The sequence below is a fragment of the Giraffa tippelskirchi genome, chromosome 2 (genome assembly GCF_054371585.1).
Source record: "Giraffa tippelskirchi isolate mGirTip1 chromosome 2, T2T-mGirTip1v1.2.pri, whole genome shotgun sequence".
Lineage (NCBI taxonomy): Eukaryota > Metazoa > Chordata > Mammalia > Artiodactyla > Giraffidae > Giraffa > Giraffa tippelskirchi.
In genome coordinates this window covers 185,480,003-185,502,973 of record NC_137276.1, presented here as the reverse complement: position 1 = coordinate 185,502,973, position 22,971 = coordinate 185,480,003, and positions in this window count along the sequence as shown.

The following is a 22,971-nucleotide window of genomic DNA, read 5'->3' as shown; positions in this document are numbered from 1 at the left end:
AAGGCTAACAGTTGGTTAAGCAGAACCTAATCATAGAAAAAGAAGAAATCATCTCACATTTTAGTTCTATTAATGCTTAATTGTTGTAGATTTTGGTTGCTTTGGAGACAATGTAAGAAGCAAAAATTACACATATACAGCTTAAAATCCTAACTTTCCCACTTACTAAAATTCACCTTGAATAGAATTTTGATATATCCTATTAATCCCCCTTTCCATCCATAAATTGGTTCCAATAATAGTCATATTTCAGGAATTTGATAAGAATCAAATAAGATAAATAGATTTCAAGAAGTGAGTCATACATTATTTATATGCATTAATAATAAAAGTGTTCTATAGTCAAATATGTTTGAGACAAACTATACTTTCTTCAGTATTTAACATATGTTTTAATAGGCATTGTAAATCTCCAGAGGAGGATGTGGCAGCATTCTTTCCCCCAAATTATTTATACATAGAACTTATTTTCCAAAGATCATCTCAGAGATTTAAAAATTTGTTGGAAAACTTTTGGAAAATATGGAGCTAGACATCATAAGTAGTGATTAAGAAAGCACTTACTGTAATGAAATTTTTGTATTACCTTATTTGTAACAATGAACATTTTGTGTTAACTATACTTTTTACATTATTTAATTTAAATGGTTGAAATGGCCACATTTGTGTGGAATATACAAATTATGTGCATTGAATATTTCAGAAGAGAGCACTGGGCAGCACAGTTCTTCCAGGAAAGAGCAGTGGGGGTATGAGACATAGGGATAAAAGTCCTCTTTATCTGAAGGTCTCTTAATCTGAGCTTTTATAAAATTTACAAGAAAGGAGGAAAAAGGGGGCATGGTTTTTCATCCATCAAGGGCTTAGAAACAAGAGCTTTAAGAAAGGGCTGATGTTGATGTATGGCAGAAACCAACACAATATTGTAAAACAATTATCCTTCAATTAAAAATAAATAAAAAAATAACTGTTACAACACACACAAAAAGAAAAGACTGGGTTAAAACTAGGGTAAAATTGAGCACAAAGGAAGGCAGGGAGGGAGGGAAGGGTGAAGCAAGGAAGGAAGGAAGAAAGGAAGGGAAGGAGGGAGGAAAGAGGCTTGTTGGCTCATCTCTGGGATATAGCAGGATGATACTAGGTTATGAATTAAGCAATTGAGAATCAATAAAGCATTCCAGAGCCAATGAATCTCTTTGAAAAATCTCAGAAAATTTTTTCTCTTAAATTGAATCAATCTAGACTCTATTATTCTCTTTATATACACTATTTATTACTGGAAAATTCTTAAACATACAATAAAGTAATAGCTAGATATACTGAGACTTGGAGACTACTGTGACTAAAAGGTCAGAGATTGCAAGAAGACCTCTTCCTACTGTGCTTAAGCAGTAGCAATTTGGCGTATAAAAATAAAACACTGATAATAGAGAAAGGACCCTTCATCAAAATGTCCAAGATATGTTTCACGGCTGTCTTATATTCCACCTTCACTGAGAAACAGTTAACATCTTTGTTTCCTTACTGCTTATTATTTCTCATAAGCTAGGTACCAAAAAGTAGAATGATTCACTAGAACTTACTAATTTCTTAGTTCATCTGTTCTTCCACTTTTATACTAGAATGATAACCAAACCAATATTTTTATCACCAAAATATAGTCTGGAATATTAGAGAACTAAAAAAAAAAAAAAAATCACATGAATGTAAACTCTTATTTTAACCAAAATCTAGGTCGAAGGAAAATAGACAATTGAGATATGGCTTGAAAAACTGTGTCTTATTGTTATACAGCCCCATCTGCACTCTATTCTAATATGTGCTGCTGAGTGATTTTACAATCCATTTCCCACTCCACTCTGTGTAACTTCAATGAACATAATTTCAGATCTGTTACAAGTAGAGTGTTTTGATGAATAAAAAGATATTCTAAACAGGTAGGGAGAGGGAGGAAAACCTATGATCCACTTCAAGGAAAGTATGCCAAATACTATTTCAAATGCTAGTATTTCTCATCCAGAAACCAATGTAAACTAAAATATGGGTGACTTTATTCATGCTACATTTAATAAAGTTTCTTAATTCCACAAGGCAAGACACCTTATATTGACATTTAGTTTTTCAGTAAATGAAAGTGCAGTATTGTGCAAGAGCAGGAAAAATACAAGTTTATATTGTGCTCTTAAAAGTCTATGAGTTGTATTGCTGCTAATTGTCTGTTCATCCTCCAGGGTCAGGACCTAGCGCTTCCTGATGTGAGAAGCTGTGCATATACCAAGATTAGCATAGGAAATGTTAAAAAAAAAAAAAAAAACCTCATTGTCCTAGAAAGGAAATTAAAAAGAAATACATGGCTTGTGCATTGGTGAATTTTAAAAATATTCTTTAGAAACCCAATTGTATGAATATGTTCTGTATTAACTCAATATAACCTATATCTATATACCAAGATGGTTGTCAAAGGAAATGGAAATTGACACTGTCTGTAATATTTCTCAGTGAAAGGACTGGGATTTCCAACAGTGAATTCTTGGGTTGTATTCCTAGGATCTCTCACCTCAGAATGCTGCTCTTCCACCCACTGCTCCTTGAGAAAAGTGAGGCATTGTAGAAGGAGGACTTCAAAGGGTGCTCTGTATCTGGACTCAGTCCTGTGGGACAGCCCCATTTCTTTTTCTTCAATATCACTTCAATTTGCTTGCTTCTTTGAGAATGATCTCTCACTAATGGGATTCCTCTTTAGCTGCAACAAATTTAAAACAGTTTTCGTTTGTCCTGTGTTAAGAGAGTTCAATTTCATGTCCTGATTCAGAATTAAAGAGTTAGCAGGAGAGAAATCTTTGCTCTGCATTTTCTAACTCTGATAACCTCTTTCCTTCTGAAATGCAATTAGTTCTTCCAGTTTAATAATCTTGGCTCCTCTTGGTATCTGCCTGCCCCAATATTTTCAATTATGGATCTATTTGTAATGACACCCACTAGTGATGTTCTTTGATATTTTTTCCCATAAGCAGTTCTACCATATACCCTATGGACAGACCTAGAGGGCACACATTTGCTGACCCATTCCATGAAACTCTTCCTTAAATTTGCTTTTATAATTGCAGGTCCTGTTGTGTGAAATAGCTTCCGCAAGGCACTACACATAGTGTTTATGATATTTTTTCACTTATTGTTTCTTCATTTCAAATCCACTTATCATTGCAAAGAAGGATCTCAACTTTTTGAACGCTTTTCTCTGTTAGCTGTCAAGGTATAAAGCTTTGTCAGTAGTGAGTGACAGAGATAAATACAGGAATCAAAGCTTTTCATTCATGGTTCTAATGTTTTCCTGGCAGGCTCCTGCAGTATATTAGGCTTTGTCAATATCCACTCCCAGCATGTGGACAGTTTCCTAGTGCCTGGCATTGCAACACAAATAGTTTCTTTAGCAAGTGGATTCTGTGGGGGAGAGTGGTTTCTCCAGTGCTCTGCTCCTGCTGCTAGGCAGCTTCTACAGGACCCAATTCCCACAGACATGCAGTAAGCAGCATCCGGTGACCGGATTTCATTTCAGCAGTTCCACAGGAGAATGCCTTTGATGTGACATACGTCTAGGTCTTGGGCTTCCCTGATAGCTCAGTTGGTAAAGAATTTGCCTGCAATGCAGTAGACCCTGGTTCAATTCCTGGGTTGAGAAGATCTGCTGGAGAAGGGATAGGCTACCCACTCCATTATTACTGGGCTTCCCTTGTGGCTCAGCTGGTAAAGAATCCGTCTGCAATGCAGGAGACCTGGGTTCGATCCCTAGGTTGAGATGATCCTCTGGAGAAGGTAAAGGCTACCCACTCTAGTATTCTGGCCTGGAGAATTCCACATACTGTATAATCCATGGGGTCACAAAGAGTTGGACACGGCTGAATGACTTTCACTGTTTACTCACTGCTTCTAGGTGCCACAGAAACCTAGAGCACAAATTTCAAGAAAGTTCCACTGATGCAGGAATGCTGCTCCTTCTCTTCCATCCAGTGAGGAACAGCCATTCACTCATCAACAAAGTCTGGATGTCAGCCCTGGAGAAAGGAAGTTCTCTTCTTTAGGTGTCCTAAAAGGGTACGTCAAGGCAATATATTGTCACCCTGCTTATTTAACTTATATGCAGAGTACATCATGAGAAATGCTGGGCTAGAAGAAACACAAGCTGGAATCAAGATTGCCAAGAAAATTATCAATAACCTCAGATATGCAGATGACACCACCCTTATGGCAGAAAGTGAAGAAGAACTAAAGAGCCTCTTGATGAAAGTGAAAGAGGAGAGTGAAAATGTTGGCTTAAAGCTCAACGTTCGGAAAACTAAGATCATGGCATCTGGTCCCATCACTTCATGGCAAATAGATGGGGAAACAGTGGAAACAGTGTCAGACTTTATTTTTGGGGGCTCCAAAATCACTGCTGATGGTGATTGCAGCCATGAAATTAAAAGACGCTCACTCCTTGGAAGGAAGGTTATGGCCAACCTAGATAGCATATTTAAAAGCAGAGACATTACTTTGCCAACAAAAGTCCATATAGTCAAGGCTATGGTTTTTCCAGTAGTCATGTATGGATGTGAGAGTTGGACGGTGAAGAAAGCTGAGCACCGCAGAATTGATGCTTTTGAACTGTGGTGTTGGAGAAGACTCTTGAGAGTCCCTTGGACTGCAAGGAGATCCAATCAACCCATCCTAAAGGAGATCAGTCCTGGGTGTTCATTGGAAGGACTGATGTTGAAGCTGAAACTCCAATACTTTGGCCACCTCATGTGAAGTGTTGATTCATTGGAAAAGACCCTAATGCTGGGAAGGATTGGGGGCAGGAGGAGAAGGAGACGACAGAGGATGAGATGATTGGATGGCATCACTGACTCGATGGACATGGGTTTGGGTAAACCCCAGGAGTTGGTGATGGACAGGGAGGCCTGGTGTGCTGCAATTCATGAGGTCGCAAAGAGTCGGACACGACTGAGCGACTGAACAGATCTTATCTCAATGGGTACTGTCTACCTTTTCTATCTGCTATTACATTCTTTAGAGTTCTCAGTTACTTCTTCCTAGTAATGATGGTTAATTTTGTGTGTCAAACTGGCTAGACTATGCTGACCAGTTGCTTAGTCAAACACTGCTCTAGACATAGTTGTAGAAGTATTTTTGAATACAATTGACATTTGTAATTAGTTGCCTTTAAGCAAAGCAGATTGCTCTCCATATGTGGGTGGGCCTCACCCAATCAGTTGACAGCTTTAAGGCAAGAAGATTGATGTTTCCTAAATAAGAAGAAATTCTGAGTGTTCAGTCTTTGGACTCAAAACTGCAACATAAACTATGACCTGAATATTCAGACTGCTGGCTTGCCCTATAGATATTGAATTTGGCAGCCTCCACAATCTGATGATACAATTCCTTAAAACAAATCTTTCATTATCTTCATTTCTATAGCCTATTGATTCTGTTTTCTGGAGAATCATGACTGATACACTAGGAAATCCCTCATTAATCAAATCTCTTCTTAGTGTTAATTATCTCATATTAAAGATTCCCTACAACAGCTTTTTTTTGTCTCCTGATTGGACACAGCTAATCCAATACTCTTGAATAATCTACTGACTGCATATATGACTGCAAAATGAGAAGAGTTCATGGTAATAGAGTTGGGATGACATCATCCAGTATCTGGAGTATTTCACAAGTTTCCTTTTTGTCTATCCCTGATTATGCCATTCTAGCCCTCTAGTCACCTTGTTTTCAGATAAGGTGGGTAGGTACAGGCAACAGGAAACCAAAATCATTATCTAAAACAATCATGGTTACACATATACTTTAAACATAGAATTTGAGTTAAATGGCTATTGGTTTTGGCAAATGTCATTTTCCTGATTTTTACTGTGAATATATTTGAACAAAACAGAAAAAATAAAGAATAGCAATCATTCTCTAATTAGAGACAGCATATATTCTGATATTGTAGATAAACAGAATTATAAGAAGTGATAGAGTAAGAAAAACAGCTCATAGTTAGAAACAAACATAGAAGACCTTGCAATTGGAAACAAAAATGAACAGAAAATAAGCCTTATTTTTTTTTTCCATTTTCAAAGAGGTAATTCTGTAGGAAAAGCAACTTATAGAGTTACCTTATTATTTTCTATCTATATAAATGTACCTCCAGTAACCAAATATCTGGGAATCATTTTTTTCAAATCACCTCTCTTAAGTTGCTGTATCTAATAATTCACCAAGTTTTGTACCTGCTAGCACAAAAATATATTTCAAATAAATTGTCTTCTCTTTAATTGTTACATGTGCTACATTAACCTTTAAACTATTATCATTAGCTAATGTATTTATGTACAATACCCATGAATTATTAGTATTGGTTAACTATCATTACTGCATTGGTTCCATAATAGCCTCCCAAATTTTATCATTGCCTCCTTCAGTCCAATCACTTCAAGGGATATTTGAAAATATCATTTTCCAATTTTAAACTCATTGATAACAGTCCATGGTTTCGAAAATGAAAATTGAAGTGTTTAACATGAACTCAAACAAAAGCAAAAATAACAGCAAAAACTAACATTTACTGTGCTTTTATCTTAAGTTATGTACTCAGTACTTGCATATATCCTAAGTTCTCTACATATATCAAATAATTTATATTTCATAGCAGCCCTGTGCTTAATATGATGTAGTTTTTATCATCTCCATAATCATCATGATGTCATAAATGCACAAAACAGGCACAAGAAGATTAAAGAATTTGCCCAAATATTCAATGCTACTGTCAGAATTCCAACACAGGCTTACCCCAGAACTGCCACTATTAATTTACATGCGTTACCCTGATTGTTTCTCAGCATAATTCTGCATAGGCACCGAATGCAGCTCTCACACCTTCCCATGCTCTAACTGCACTGGTATTTTAAATGTTTCTACAACGTGTCAAACTTCTTTTCCTTTTCAGGCTTTCCCAGATTCTGTTTCATTTTTCTGGTATGCTTTTCCTCCCACTGTCCATATGATTATTTATACTCATCCTTCAGGACTAAATTTAAATGTCACTCCTCTGGAAACTTACAGGATCACTGCCCAATCTATAAGAAGATCCTGTAAGTTACTCTACAATAGAACATATAATTTTTAATGTATTGCACTTATGATTAAAAGTATGTAGTTATATTCCACTTGATTAATTTCTTTCTCAAGTAAAAATGTGTAAGGATAAGGATGGAATCTGTTTGCACTAAAGTGTTTCCAGTGCTAAGCAATAAACAGTTTATGGATAACTGTGAGGTGTGGAGGCAGATCTCTTTATAGGAAGCTAAAGTGTTTCCCATCTGGCAGCTTCCGTTATTTCTGAATACAGGATCTTTTTTCTGTGAAGAATAGAAAAGTATTGGATATGTGAGAAACATGATAAAGTTTAATACACTGTTGCTTATAAGGTGAAGAATGAATACATGGTGCTAACAATCTGTCTCACGGTATTTGTTTATTTTAACTATCATTCACTTTGGTGAGATGAGAGAAGAAAGCAAGACAGCAGGTATTTGGGTATAGTCATATCTGGGTTTTGGACATAGGGTTAAAATGAGAAGACAGAGGTCAAGAAGCAATCCTGAACTAGGAGCATTAGAACTGATGCTGTACCATAGGGTGGCATGCAAACGTTAAGACCAGATGAACTAATGTTCCAGTCATGTTTGAAACAGATGCAATTAGAGTGGTTGGGCAAATAAGCAGGAAAGTGGAATGTTGTGATAAGAGTAGAATATCTGAGCTCATGGAATCAGTGAAGTTCTATTGGAAGCATGTGGCTGAAGTCTAATGGAGATGGTTGTTGGAAAGAAAGATGTTGGGGAACTAGAGGTTAGTGTGCATGGCTGAGTGGTCCATGTTGAGGTTGAAACACCCCATGATGAAGAGAGAAGTTGAGATGGTGATAAAAACTATGAGGTAAAATAAACTTTCTAAAAATTTGATGGAACAATGATCTTGAAGTCCTATCAGGGAGCTATTAAGTCAGTTGTCAATCCTGAGTAACAAGAATAAGAAAATAAACCACCCTGATTTCCATAGTGGTATGTGAGAAATGGTCTTTGAGGTATATATATGTTTATTTATGACAAACTCATAAATGGAAGAACTCTCTAAGAGATATCATGGATAAATGGAGTGGTTAATTAGAGAATAAGTTTTAGACAGCAGAATGGTAGGTTTTGGGAAAAAAAGGGAAAAAAATGAGAGTTAGATCAGTATCATGAATAGTAGAAAATTGTGAATATAACTACATAGCACAAAGTACTTAAGAGTTAATGGATGGGGTAGAATCTCACACATCATTCATTTATCTAGGAAAAAAAGGATATGATAGGGTAAAGTTCATCTTGATATTCTCTTGTGAACAATGAAGCCTAATATAATATAGGTATAGTATAGAATGGGCTTCCCAGGTGGCACTAGGAGTGAATAACCCACCTGCCAATGCAAGAGACATAAAAGATGAAGGTTCAATCCTTGGGTCTTGTAGATCTTGAGGGCATGACAACCCACTCCAGTATTCTTGCCTGGAGAATCCTGGACAGAGGTGCCTGGTGGGCTACAGTCCATAGGGTCTCAAAGAGTTAGGCATGACTGAAGCAAATTAGCATGCCTGCACAGTATAGAATACAATTTCTTATTGTTGTGATGCATGACCAAATATTGATTTTCTCCATAAACACAGATACCCGAATAATGGCAGCTGCCATATTTAAGTGTGGGCCTGCACTTGGGGTATGGGTGGGGGGACCATAAACACAAATGATCCTAAATGCATCAGATTGGTATTCAATGTAGTTTGGTTGCACTTTCACATTCCTTGATTAGTGGGACTCTCTTCCTGCCCTTTCTCAATATATGCCTAATTTAAAGTGTGTTTATTTCCTAAAATATTCAATTTTTTGAAAGATTGTGATTTTTAAAAAATTCTCCACCTCAAAAAAATTGCATGAAATATCACAAATGTTCCTATTTTATTGTGTATCAACTATAAAGTTCAGCTCTTATACAATTAAAATAAAATCTATTCCTAAAATGCCATGGTTGTTTTCTCCCTCTCCCGTTGATTCTTTCTCCATAACTCATCTTTGGCCCATCTGTCCCATCATATCTTATACTAAATCCAACTTTCCTATCACTTAAACATCAATCAAAGTTCTTAAAATCATTTTCCAGCATCCCAAAGAGGGAAGATTCGACCAAATAAACCATGATGTAGTTGTTCTAAGAGAACTGCTACTATGACCAAGCTTTTATTGTTCTGTAATTTGATAAAACATTCAGTTTTATCTCCATCCAAATATTAAACGAGTTATGTTTAATAGTCAACCCAATTAAATAGTGTAGTAACTACTTTAAGACACATATGACAAGTGTGCACTATTATCTAATGGAAATAGCACTAGACAAGAATTGTGTTAATGCCTTCTTGGAAGTGCTTTTAAGAAATTCAATATTATCAACAGCACTTATAAAGCATACTATAGTAGTGTTGAATACATCTTATATTACCAGTACTCTGAAATCTAGAAGGCATGAATTTAAAAAGGCAAACCAATTACTTACATATTATTAATATTATCTAACCTCCCACTCTATCAGTATGTATAATTATTTATATATATGATATATATATGTAAATATATATATATGATATATATATATATATAAAATTTAATTGGAGAATGAAATGGCAACCCACTCCAATATTCTTGCCTGGGAAATCCTATTGACAGAGGAGCCTGGCTGGCTACAGTCTATGGGGCTGCAAATAGTTGGATATAATTTAGCAATTAAACCAACAACATGTATAGTTAATGGAAAAAACAAACATGTTAATTTTGAATATTTCCATAGGAGAGAAATTTCAACATAATCCATTGATAGTAAAACTAATTTTTTAAGGAATTATTGAAATCCAAAATAAAATGGTTTATTTTAGCTTATTTTCAGAAATCTACACAACATAAATAAAGAAAATAGAGCTGATCATTTGTTTTGAGAAAAGGTAGCTACCTATACCATAAATATTTTTGTCTAATATTTCCTTAGAATTAGAGCTATGAGTATGAATAAGGTGATTTATTTTTCTGGTACAGCCACTTGGGAAAACAGTTTGAGAGATTCTTATGAAGTTAATCATGCATTTGCCGTACAATCTAACAATCCCTTTCATAGAAATGTATTCAAACAAAATAAGAATTTATGTTACTCAAAAGCAGATTATGAATGTTTATAGAGGTTACATTAACATCTATCTCAAATTAGAAACAACCCAAATGTCCCTTGAAAGGAACCAGAATAAGTGAGCCCCAAATATGTCACTTTGGCATGTGGACCATTTTGAGTTGAAGGTAATCAAAAGCCAGGAAACTCAAAAAGAAAAAAAGAAAAAGAAAAAAAAAGAAGAATTATTTCTACCTTAGCTACCTAAAAGAAATTTAGATAGGGTCCTGGCTCCTTCAGAGTGAGAGCTATTACCAGAGACAGTCTCATCTGAGTGACCTATCTGTGTGGCAACACAACATCTAATTACTAAACATATCTCTTTCTTATTGTCCTGCAAATTACCTCCCTCCCCTTTGAAGACTTAGGCCTTCAAACCATTTCTTAGCTCAGGACAGTTTATAAGCCTCAATTGCTCAACTTGTCCTTGGGCCTCATATACTTATGGGGCTACTATGCATACATAATTAAATTTGTTTTTCACCTGTTAAAATTACTTGAGAGTCCCTTGGATAGCAAGGAGATCAAATCAGTCAAGCCTAAAGGAAATCAACCCTGAATATTTACTGGAAGGACTGATACTGAAACTGAAGTTCCAGTACTTTGGCCACCTGATGGGAAGAGCCGATTCACTGGAAAAGACCCTGATGCTGGGAAAGAATGAAGGCAGGAAGAGAATGGAATGTCATAGGATGAGATGGTTGGATGGCATCACCAACTCAATGGATATGAGTTTGAGCAAACTCCGGGAGATGATGAAGGAAGCCTGGCATGCTGCAGGTCCCTTGGGTCACAGAGAGTGAGACAGGACTTAGTAACTAACAACAACAAGTGGCAATTTAATTAATGGACCAACCAAAAGAAACTAGGAGGGTAGAGGAAAAATTTTTGTCCCCTCTACCCACATTAAGGAAGGATAAATAAACTGCACTACAGCCATAGGAAAAATTCTACTCAGTAATGAAAAAGTAGCAATCTTAATTTGTATAATAACATGAATAAAATTTAAATGAATTAAGTGTAAGAAGCCAAATTTAGAATGTTAGATACTGTATGATTCTATTTATTTGACATTTTTCAAAGGCAAAACATAGGTATTAGTAGTTTCCATAGGATGAGGATTCGTCCTAGGGATAGGATGAATTATTGAGTATACAGCGGCACACAGAATTCTAAAATTGATGGAAATACTGTGTATATTATGGTAATAATCACAAGCATCAAGTTTGTCAATACTAGCAGAATTACACACTAAAAGAGATGAATATTACTGTATATAAATTATGCCTGGATATTTTTTCTCTTTCATTTTTATTCTGTACATTAAGCAAAGCACACTTATAATGCTATTTTGAAGAAGCAGTATCACTCCTGCTAAGTATATACGAATAGTTTACAAGATCATCCACTTTAAAAAATGCAGAATGTGCCATGGTTTGGTGAATGGAAGGTCTTTATCCTTTTATCTTATGCTTGTGCACGTGTGCATGCCTAGTTGCTTCAGTCATGTCCAGCTTTTTGCAAACCTGTGGACTGGAGCCTGACAGGCTCCTCTGTCCATGGGATTCTCCAGGCAAGAATAATGGAGTGGGATGCCATGCTCTCCTCCAGCGGATCTTCGCAATCCAGGGGTCGAACCTAGTCTCTTATGTCTTCTACATTGGCAGGCAGATTCTTGACTGCTAGTGCCACTCAGGAAGCCTTATTTTATACTCAGAAATATTTAATTTCTAGCATGTATATTGTGAATAATAATATAAAATACTTATCTATTTGGTATTATGACATCTAAAAGTTACATGAGATAAAATTATATTTTAACTATGATAGAGGTAACTGTTACGTTTGTTAGGTAGTTAAAATAGGAAAAAGGAGTCCAAATGGTGGTGGCTAAAAGACAAAGGGGAAAGCCCACGAAAAGGGAACCGAGTGAGAACCTCAGGCAACACAAACAGGCCCCCTGCCTGGCTAGCCCTAATTTGCATAGGGCAGGCTCAAGGGAGAGGAGACAAAACATATAAAAAGAGGGAGCCAAGACAGACTGAGGCTTACCCGTTGGGGTCAGCCTGCCCTCACACCTTGAGAGTGTACTATTCTTTGTCTGCCAAATAAAACTCTCAGCTGTAATCGAGCTGTAATACTGGTCCACCATTTCAAATATTTGTTGTGGCGAGACAGAACTGAGGAAATTATAAACTCTCCCGATATATCTATCCATAGTGACTAGTGACTTTAAAAAAATATTAAAGAATATTTACAATTAAAACATACTAAGCAATATTAAATTGAAAACCTACTTTGAGATACACAAAAAACCTAATTCTATTTCTATGTCAGTAACAAATAACTTTTAAAAGGTTATACAGTCACAGAATTCTTGTTCTTTGCATTCAATCTTATCCTACAAGAAAAGTATGCAGACAAAAGGTAAGAATCTTTTTGTTGCTATCTCAATTTGCTGCACAGGGTTCACTCATCCTGCATTAAGGGAGTTACACAAATTAAGCATGATTGTGGTATGTTAGTCTTATAATTAGTACTTTCTAAATCTATTCACAGGAGCCAACCACCTAGCGTTCTTAGTCACATCTGATCTACAAAGCAAGAAATTTGCATGTGGTAAATGGCAGCACTTTCCAAAAAGCAGTTAATTATTAAGGGGAAAAAGCCTCTTGGCATTTATTGTTCATAGCACAAGAGAAAGGTATTAATATGGCTGTAATATTCAATTACAAAAGAATTTCTTCACAGTTTAACCCAGATTAATGCCCACGTTCCATTTAGTGTCTCTATACATTTCTGTTAAAGACAAAAGCTGTTCTTATACAAAACGACAGAATTTTTATGCTGAAAATACAGGTCAGGTAACATTTTGATGTACAAAGAGGCAATCAATGATTTAAAACTACAGACTTGTTATGCTGCAGAAAAATAAGAGAATTTCTATGCTGGTTATTAACTGAAAAGTTCACTGACAGGCTGTCTGTAGTACTTCTGTCTCTAGTTACCTAAGAAGAAATGGTCATCATGAGGATCTTAATCTTTGAGAGGAGAGAAAAAGCCATTCCATCAGCCTAGACAAGCCATCTTTGTGTCAGTAGCAGGAATTGAAACAAATGGAAGACATCACCAGCCTATCTATTATCCATGAAAAACATCAAGGGCATCAGGCAATCTGTACTAAAACAAATAAGGCAATTGTTAGTCCATTGATTTTTGTAAAATTAAAGTGGTAAAAGATAGGAACATGAATATACACTGTAATTGGAATAACTAAGGTGTAACAATAAGTAATGTCTTGAGACAAAAATGAAAACTGGATTAATTTTCACTTTCCCAAATCTCAGAGTTTGGTTCATATTCATTGCACTATTATCAAGTCAAATCTTTTTTTTTTTTCTTTCTTAATTGTTTATTGCTTATTCTCTCCTTCACTGCCTTCTTTTGTATATCTTTCATCATGCCCAATTTCTTTCCCCATCCAAATCTCTACATTCTTCAGGAAGTAATATCTATGGGCAGTTTTTAAGATATGCTACACTGTGAATCTGATTTATGGATAAAATCAAGAACATTATAAATAAATCTTGACTCCAAATGAAGGGTTTACATATTGAGACTAGAGTGGACACAAAGAAAGAAAATGGTGGTACAGATTGCTAAACCACATGACTGTAGACACCAATCAGCCTTAAAAGTAAGTATCCTTTAAAATCAAGATGTCCTTCCTTCTCTAAAAGGCTTGTTAAAAACGAAATTCAACTAAGTAAATTTGAAGACTAATATGCTTCATTAAACAAATCATGAATTGGGCAATATTACATCTATCACACAGAAGGGAGTTTCAAAGAATTACAGAACAAGGAAAGGTTTTTAAAGACAGAGGAAGTCATAAAACAAAAAAAAAGGTTATTTTCAGGTAATGTCACCTTCCTTTGGGGACTGTCGACTTAAAAAAGAATCACAACATAAGAGTTGGGAGTTAAATTTTATTTGGGGCAAAATGAGGACTGCGGCCCAGGAGACAGCACCTCAGATAGCTCTGAGATACTGCTCCAAAGAGATAATGGGGAAAGGTCAATATATGTGATTTTGGTGAAGGTGAATTGCTCAATGCAACTAAGTAATTATCTTTGTGTTAGTCACAAGTAACTGATATCACCTTGAAGGGATTTAATGCTTTTCTAGATAAAAAGAGATGCAAGGATTGGGATTGTGAAAACAGTTCCTGAAAATATCTAACTATCTAAAGATGTGTTTCACTAGTTTCCCTGGAGCACAGAGTGCCTCACTCTTCACCCTGAACTCCCTTTAGGGTGTTTTGAAGGTTGACAGCTGCAGGAGTAAAGGAAGAGGGCAGTTGCTTTTGGGGAGGATCAATTTGTAGTTCACAAGATCAAAAGAGTCCATTATGTGGATTACCTCACTGGTGCTGACAAGGAAATTTTAGACTTACTGGTTAAGAGTACATTCTTGGGTAAGGGTGAAACTACAATTAGGTTAGGGATTGAGTTGATTTAATGACATGGGTTTAGCACAAGTGACTATATTTTGGGCTTGTTGTTTCCTTTCTTAACACTTTTTTGTGACAATGCTTTAAAAGCTTATTTAAATGTAGGAAGAAATATAAAATGTTTTGTTACTAATATCACTAGTAATGTGCCCCCTACTGCTAGATAGATGTGTGTTTTTCTCCCTTTTAACCATGCATCATTTACAGATTTTTCTACACTATAATTTCAGCCAATTTGTAAATAAGAGCAATGGAAACTAGTGCCTATCTTCTTTTCTATTATCTTTGCAACTATTTTAAAACAGAAAGAAATAAAAAGCAGATTCAGAGTAAATGAAGTTTGAAGAAGATATATTCAGTTTTTAAAATCTTTAAATTTGTAAAATAGGAATAATATCTAACTAAACTGCTACTGAAACTGAACAGGGACTTGTGGGGCTCCCAGGCATGAAGGCCTTTTCCCTGAGATCCAAAGGGTGGATTCCCTTGATTCCTTGCTAATCAAGGAAGAAACCACCTGAGACAAAATAAGGGACCAGAGGAACTCATCAAGATTAAGAAACCTGCCCATCTGAGATGAAGAGATTGCAAGACCTGCTTACACTAACCATATTAGAGACCCCATCTTTGAACACTCTTGTAAAACCCTTCATCAAATCCTCTGGGCTTAAGACACATAATTTTTCAAGGCAGAAGCCTGGTGTGTCTCCTTTTGCCAGGCAAAACAATAAAGCTATACTTTTTCTACATCACCCAAAACTCTATCTCCAGGATTTGATTCATCACTGGTATACAGAGAGGCCAAGTTTTCTGTAACACTGTTATACAGATTAGGGCTTCCCTGGTAGCTCAGCTGGTAAAGAATCTGCCTGCAATGCAGGAGACCCCATTTGGGAATATCTCCTAAAGAAGGGATAGGCTACTGATGCCAGTATTCTTTGGCTTCCCTGGTGGCTCAGACGGTAATCTGCCTGTATGAGGGAGACCTGGCTTCGATCCCTGGGTGGGGAAGATCCCCTGGAGGAGGGCATGGCAACTTATTTCAGTATTCTTGCCGGGACAATCCCCATGGACAGAGGAGCCTGGCAGGCTGTAGTCAATGGGGTCACAAAAAGTCAGATAGGACTGAGCGACTAAGCACATTATGCAGATTACATAGGATGATTTTTTAAAGTTTTCCAGATACATAGGAGGTGCTGTACAAATATCAAACACAAATTGATCAATAATAATTGCATTTTATAAATGCAACAGAAACATAGCTAGTCAATATACTTTAGACATTTGCCTGAGAAACATTTTGTTACATTTCTAGACAGATTTCCACAGTTTCAAGCATATTTTCTAAGCATTGAACATACATTTCTTTCAAAATGAGTAAGTTTATATTTTTTTCAATACTGTAAAATACACACACACATATACACAATGCAAATTCTGGAGAAAAGTATTTCTTTATATGTCTTTTATAATTATGTAAAAAGAGTAAGCAAAATGTATAATAAAGGCAACTTCAACGTGGTTAATAAATCTAGAAATATTTGTATCTCTAAAGTAAAGAACATTTGGAATTCTTTCTTTATAATATGAATTATCATCTTGTTTACCTATTGCTTTTTTCCAACACTACAGGCTGCTAGCCTGGTGCATGTTTTTTTCTCTAGTGGTAACCACTTTCATAATAAATAAATAATTTTTAAGAAGAAATACTTTACCCTATAATATATTCAGATTATCTTTTGGGGTTTCTAAGATGAATTCAAATAGTTTACTGTATAAGACGGAGACTGCGTGTATTAAACTTTGAAAAGTTTAGATCTTATTGGAACTAAAAAATGAAAAGGAAAGGATAGCAGGTTACAGAAAAATTGTAGAAAAATCAGCACTTGAATTTGAAACTAAGAAAGAATGGCAATCATATGCTAGATACTAAAAAAATACACTGTACCGACATAGTAAAGCTAGCATCAGATTAAAGAAAGGTTTACAGAAGACTTTTCACTTACTACGGTGGGCAGATAGATAGATAACTATTATTCTGGGAGGTAAGTAAAAAAATATGGTAAAAGAAACTCAATAAGAGTCTTAACTAGGAAAAGGCGGGGGTTTGCATATAGCTGCTGCTGCTGCTAAGTCGCTTCAGTCGTGTCCAACTCTGTGTGACCCCATAGAAGGCAGCGCACTAGGCTCCTCCGTCCCTGGGATTCTCCAGGCAAGAATACTGGCGTGGGTTGTCATTTCCTTCTCCAATGCATGCATGCATGCTAACTTGCTTTAGTCGTGTCCGACTCTATGCGACCCCATGGACTGCAGCCCACCAGGCTCCTCCACCCACAGGATTCTCCAGGCAAGAACACGAGTGGGTTGCCATTTCCTTCTCTATTGCATATAGGGAAGACAAGTTTTATCGTGTATGTTACCCTAGAGTGTCTGGGACTATGTCAGAGAATATGTGTCTCTCCAAGGGCTAAGCCTGATGCCTAAGCTTGGTGGTGTATCATCGCTTTATATTTGGCACAAAGAGCATGATACCTGTGCTGTCCAATCTACTAGCTACAAGCCATTTGTGATATTGAATACAAGAAATGTGACAAATAAAAATAAACACCTTATTTCAAAAACCTAAAATGTTTAAAATGATAATACTTAGGACATATTGGGTTACAAATAATATATCATTAAAATGATTTCGCTTGTTTAATCTGTATTTTTAAAAAGTGACTATACTAGACAATTCAAAACTATATGTGCTACTCTGTCTTGGTGCTCACATTATATTTCCAGTAGACAGTTCCTCTAGAAAATGAAAAAAAAAAAAAAAGCCATAATTGTGATTAGTTCTTGACAGGATAGCAATCAGAAAGCACAGAGCAAAGGATATTACATTCCAGATAGTTCCAAGATTCCCTAGTGATGAGAAACAAAAAGCATGGGATACTGGTAAAATTATACTGAGGTATTTGAACATTTCAAACCTCTTATGGGTATTAAAGATTTAGCACAGTAGGCCACAGGATTTCTGAGAATTTAATCTCAATGTCTAACTATCCCAGGACAGACTATGACAAGACACATGTCTTAAAAACCAGTATGCCAAGTTTAATGGAGACAGGAATTTTACCAAGGAGTTAATACAACTTAACATTTAGGACTCCTCCTTTGCAAGTCTCCTTTATTAAGACCTAAAAGATGTCTTTTAATTTTGTACTTGTATATCTTTAGTTATTTAAATATTTATTTATTTTTCTTCAGGAAAATTCCCAATAGTATAAGTTTTAGGATCCACAAACCCTGTACCATCCCCTGGTAGACCAAGGAGTTAATTGTACACTGCAATCATTCATCCACATTTATGTACCCATAAATATTCACTGAATGTGCCTGGAAAAAAACAGTGACACCATGAACTGTTCACTTTGCTGTAATAGAGCATGCTCAGTAGTCAGAGAAAAAAGATGATAGACATGTTGTGATTGACTACTAGAGACCATAAACAGTGGAAAAAAATAGTATTATAAAAAGAATTTTCCACCCAGGAGATAGGCATACTTCTCTTTCCTGATTGCCTGATGTTTAGTATATACAATTTGACTGCCAAGATACTGCACACAAATAAAACAGTCATTCAGTTTCTCAGAATAGACCAGATGCTAATCAGAAAAATGAATACTCTGAATGATTTCCATAGTGTGTATATAAACTTGAATATGTGTACACACACATACATGTAAAGTATGCATTTTATTATGGGATTATGGATTTTCTGTTTGTTTTCCTCTTTATGCTTTACTATGTTTTCAATTTTTGGAATAAATAGGTATCATATTTTAATCAAATAAATACTACTAAAACCCTAAGTTTTCCTTATAATGCACAGCAAAAGTGTTTCTCAAAATCTATCACAAAAGCGTCATCGATTGAGAATATTGCTTGCGTTTGTATTGGTACCCAGGTGGAATTTCATAGACTGTACTGCAGTTAAAATTTTGCCAGGATTCAACAGTAAGCTTCACATGCACTAATGATTCGCCTGGCCACCTGGGAACAATAGATACTGAGGAAACGAGAGCATTGCTTCTCATTTTTTTGTTTCTCTTAGTAACTGTGTAAATGACTTCTTTCTGGTGACCAAACTTTCTACACATAAGGCTATTTACTTTAATAAGGGAGCTTTTATAGAAAACAAGGGAGAAAACACATAATTGCAAAAGCAGATGAGATAATTCAAAAAAGGAGATGAATAACCAGATGTACATTCTTTAAATATTTTCATTTTATTTACTAAGTAGAATGAAAGGAAGAAAGACGTAGACTGCTGACAGATGCAAGAAGAACTGAACACAAAGCAAAGGATATGGTCCAACTGTATTAGTGATGATAATAAAAACAAACATCACTTTGGAAATCATTTATATTCATTCTTTAGAATTAATGAATGAGACTAACATGAAAGTAAGCCAACTAAAATTATGTTTCCTTGTTTGATTAAAATGATTTTGGGGTGCTGACAGTGAACACCATTTTCTCTACACTTTCAGGTATTTGTATGATTTATGATTGACAGTAAAAATACAGTTTTATTGGAACAGAGCCATGTTCTCCCATTATGAATTATCTTTGGCTGCTTTGGGGCTACAAAGTTGAGTGGTTGTGTCTTACAGAGTATATAGCTTGAGTAGACTAAAACACTTACTATATGTTCCTTTACAGAAAATGTTTATTCCCCTGCCTTTCTCAGTCCCCAGGTGCCAGTTACTCCTGGGGACTGAGTTCTCTACTGCTGAGGCAAATCCTTAGCTGACAGTCAAAAACTGTCTTCTGAACTAATTTCTCGGCTACAAAGCAAATCTTTCTATTTTAACATTTGGTGGCAAATCCCTATATCTACCATAATGCTGATTTCAACCAATCACATATTAAATGAAAACTATTCAAACAGAACATATCAGTTTTAAAATACTCTCACTTCTGCAGTTGTTTCAACATATTATATGAGCAGAGGTGTTAGGATTCCAGGGAAAAATATCTTTTTTTAAAGACTCTTCCATCAAAAAGTTTGGACCTCACTGGGTATTTATGCTTAACATCTCAAAGACATAAATGTCTATTTTATGATTCTACTGGCCTTAGAGAGCTTTATTGAATGAGTGTTAAATAAGTTCAGTTCAGTTCAGTCACTCAGTTGTGTCTGACTCTTTGCAACCCCGTGAACCACAGCACGCCAGGCCTCCCTGTCCATCACCTAATGCCGGAGTCTACCCAAACCCATGTCCATCGAGTCGGTGATGCCATTCAACCATCTCATCCTCTGTCGTGCCCTTCTCCTCCTGCCCCCAATCCTTCCCAGCATTAGGGTCTTTTCCAATGAGTCAACTCTTCGCATGTGGTGGCCAAAGGATTGGAGTTTCAGCTTCAACATCAGTCCTTCCAATGAACACCCAGGACTGATCTCCTTTAGGATGGACTGGTTGGATCTCCTTGCAGCCCCAGGGACTCTCAAGAGTCTTCTCCAACACCACAGTTCAAAAGCATCAATTCTTCGGTGCTCAGCTTTCTTCACCGTCCAACTCTCACATCCATACATGACCACTGGGAAAACAATAGCCTTGACTATATGGACCTTTGTTGGCAAAGTAATGTCTCTGCTTTTAAATATGCTATCTACGTTGGTCATAATCTTCCTTCCAAGGAGTAAGTGTCTTTTAATTTCGTGGTTACAATTACCATCAGCAGTGATTTTGGAGCCCCCAAAATAAAGTCTGACACTGTTTCCACTGTTTCCCCATCTATTTCCCATGAAGTGATGGGACCAGATGCCATGATCTTAGTTTTCTGAATGTTGAGCTTTAAGCCAACTTTTTCACTCTCCTCTTTCACTTTCATCAAGAGGCTCTTTAGTTCTTTTTCATTTTCTGCCATAAGGGTGTGGTGTCATCTGCATATCTGAGGTTATTGATATTTCTCCTGGCAATCTTGATTCCAGCTTGTGTTTCTTCCAGCCCAGCATTTCTCATGATATACTCTACATATAAGTTAAATAAGCAGGGTGACAATATACATCCTTGATGTACTCCTTTTCCTATTTGGAACCAGTCTGTTGTTCCATATCCAGTTCTAACTATTGCTTCCTGAGCTGCATACAGGTTTCTCAAGAGACAGGTCAGGTGGTCTGGTATGCCCATCTCTTTCAGAATTTTCCACAGTTTATTGGGACCCATGCAGTCAAAGGCTTTGGCGTAGTCAGTAAAGCAGAAATAGATGTTTTTCTGGAACTCTCTTGCTTTTTCAATGATCCAGCGGATATTGGCAATTTGATCTCTGGTTCCTCTGCCTTTTCTAAAACCAGCTTGAACATCTGGAAGTTCATGGTTCACATATTGTTGAAGCCTGTCTTGGAGAATTTTGAGCATTACTTTACTAGTGTGTGAGATGAGTGCAATTGTGTGGTAGTTTGAGCATTCTTTTGCATTGTCTTTCTTTGGGATTAGAATGAAAACTGACCTTTTCCAGTCCTGTGGCCACTGCTGAGTTTTCCAGATTTGCTGGCATATCGAGTGCAGCACTTTCAAAGCATCATCTTTCAGGATTTGAAATAGCTCAACTGGAATTCCATCACCTCCACTAGCTTTGTTCATAGTGATGCTTTCTAAGGCCCACTTGACTTCACATTCCAGGATGTCTGGCTCTAGGTGAGTGATCACACCGTCATGTGTATCTGGGTTATGAGGATTTTTTTGTACAGTTCTTCTGTGTATTCTTGCCACCTCTTCTTAATATCTTCTGCTTCTATTAGGTCCCTACCATTTCTGTCCTTTATCGAGCCCATCTTTGCATCAAATGTTCCCTTGGGATCTCTAATTTTCTTGAAGTGATCTCTAGCCTTTCCCAATCTGTTGTTTTCCTCTATTTCTTTGCATTGATCGTTGAGGAAGGCTTTCTTATCTCTCCTTGCTATTCTTTGGAACTCTGCATTCAGATGGGAATATCTTTCCTTTTCCCCTTTGCTTTTCACTTCTCTTCTTTTCACAGCTATTTGTAAGGCCTCTTCAGACAGCCATTTTGCTTTTTTGCATTTCTTTTCCATGGAGATGGTCTTGATCCCTGTCTTCTCCACAATGTCACGAATCTCTGTCCATAGTTCATCAGGGACTCTGTCTATCAGATCTTGTCCCTTAAATCTATTTGTCACTTCCACTGTATGACACAATGTGGTCCACTGGAGAAGGGAATGGCAAATCACCTCAGTATTCTTTCCTTGAGAACCCCATGAACAGTATGTAAAGGCAAAAAGATAGGACACTGAAAGATGAACTCCCCAGGTCAGTAAGTGCCCAATATGCTACTGGAGATCAGTGGAGAAATAACTCCAGAAAGAATGATGGGATGGAGCCAAAGCAAAAACAATACCCAGCTGTGGATGTGACTGGTGATAGAAGCAAAGTCCGATGCTGTAAAGAATAATATTGCATAGGAAGCTGGAATCTTAGGTCCATGAATCAAGGCAAATTGGAAGTGGTCAAACTGGAGATGGCAAGAGTGAATGTTGACATTCTAGGAATCAGCAAACTAAGATGGACTGGAATGGGTGAATTTAACTCAGGTGACCATTATATCTACTACTGTGGGCAGGAATCCCTCAGAAGAAATGGAGTAGCCATCACGGTCAACAAAAGAGTCCGAAATGCAGTACTTGGATGTAATCTCAAGTCCGTTCTCTTGGCAAAACTCTATTAGCCTTTGCCCTGCTTCATTCTGTACTCCAAGGCCAAATTTGTCTGTTATGCCAGGTGTTTCCTGACTTCCTACATTTGCATTCCAGTCCCCTATAATGAAAAGGACATCTTTTTTGGGTGTTAGTTCTAAAAGGTCTTGTAGGTCTTCACAGAACCATTCAACTTCAGCTTCTTCAGCGTTACTGGTCAGGGCATGGACTTAGATTACCGTGATATTGACTGGTTTGCCTTGGAAATGAACAGAGATCATTCTGTCATGTTGATTTTTTTTTAATAAATTTATTTATTTTATTTGGGGGCTAACTACTTTACAATATTGTGGTGGTTTTTGCCATACACTGACATGAATCAGCCATGGGTTTACATGTGTTCCCCATCCTGAACCCCCCTCCCACCTCCCTCCCCATCCCATCCCTCTGGGTCATCCCATTGCCCCGGCCCTGA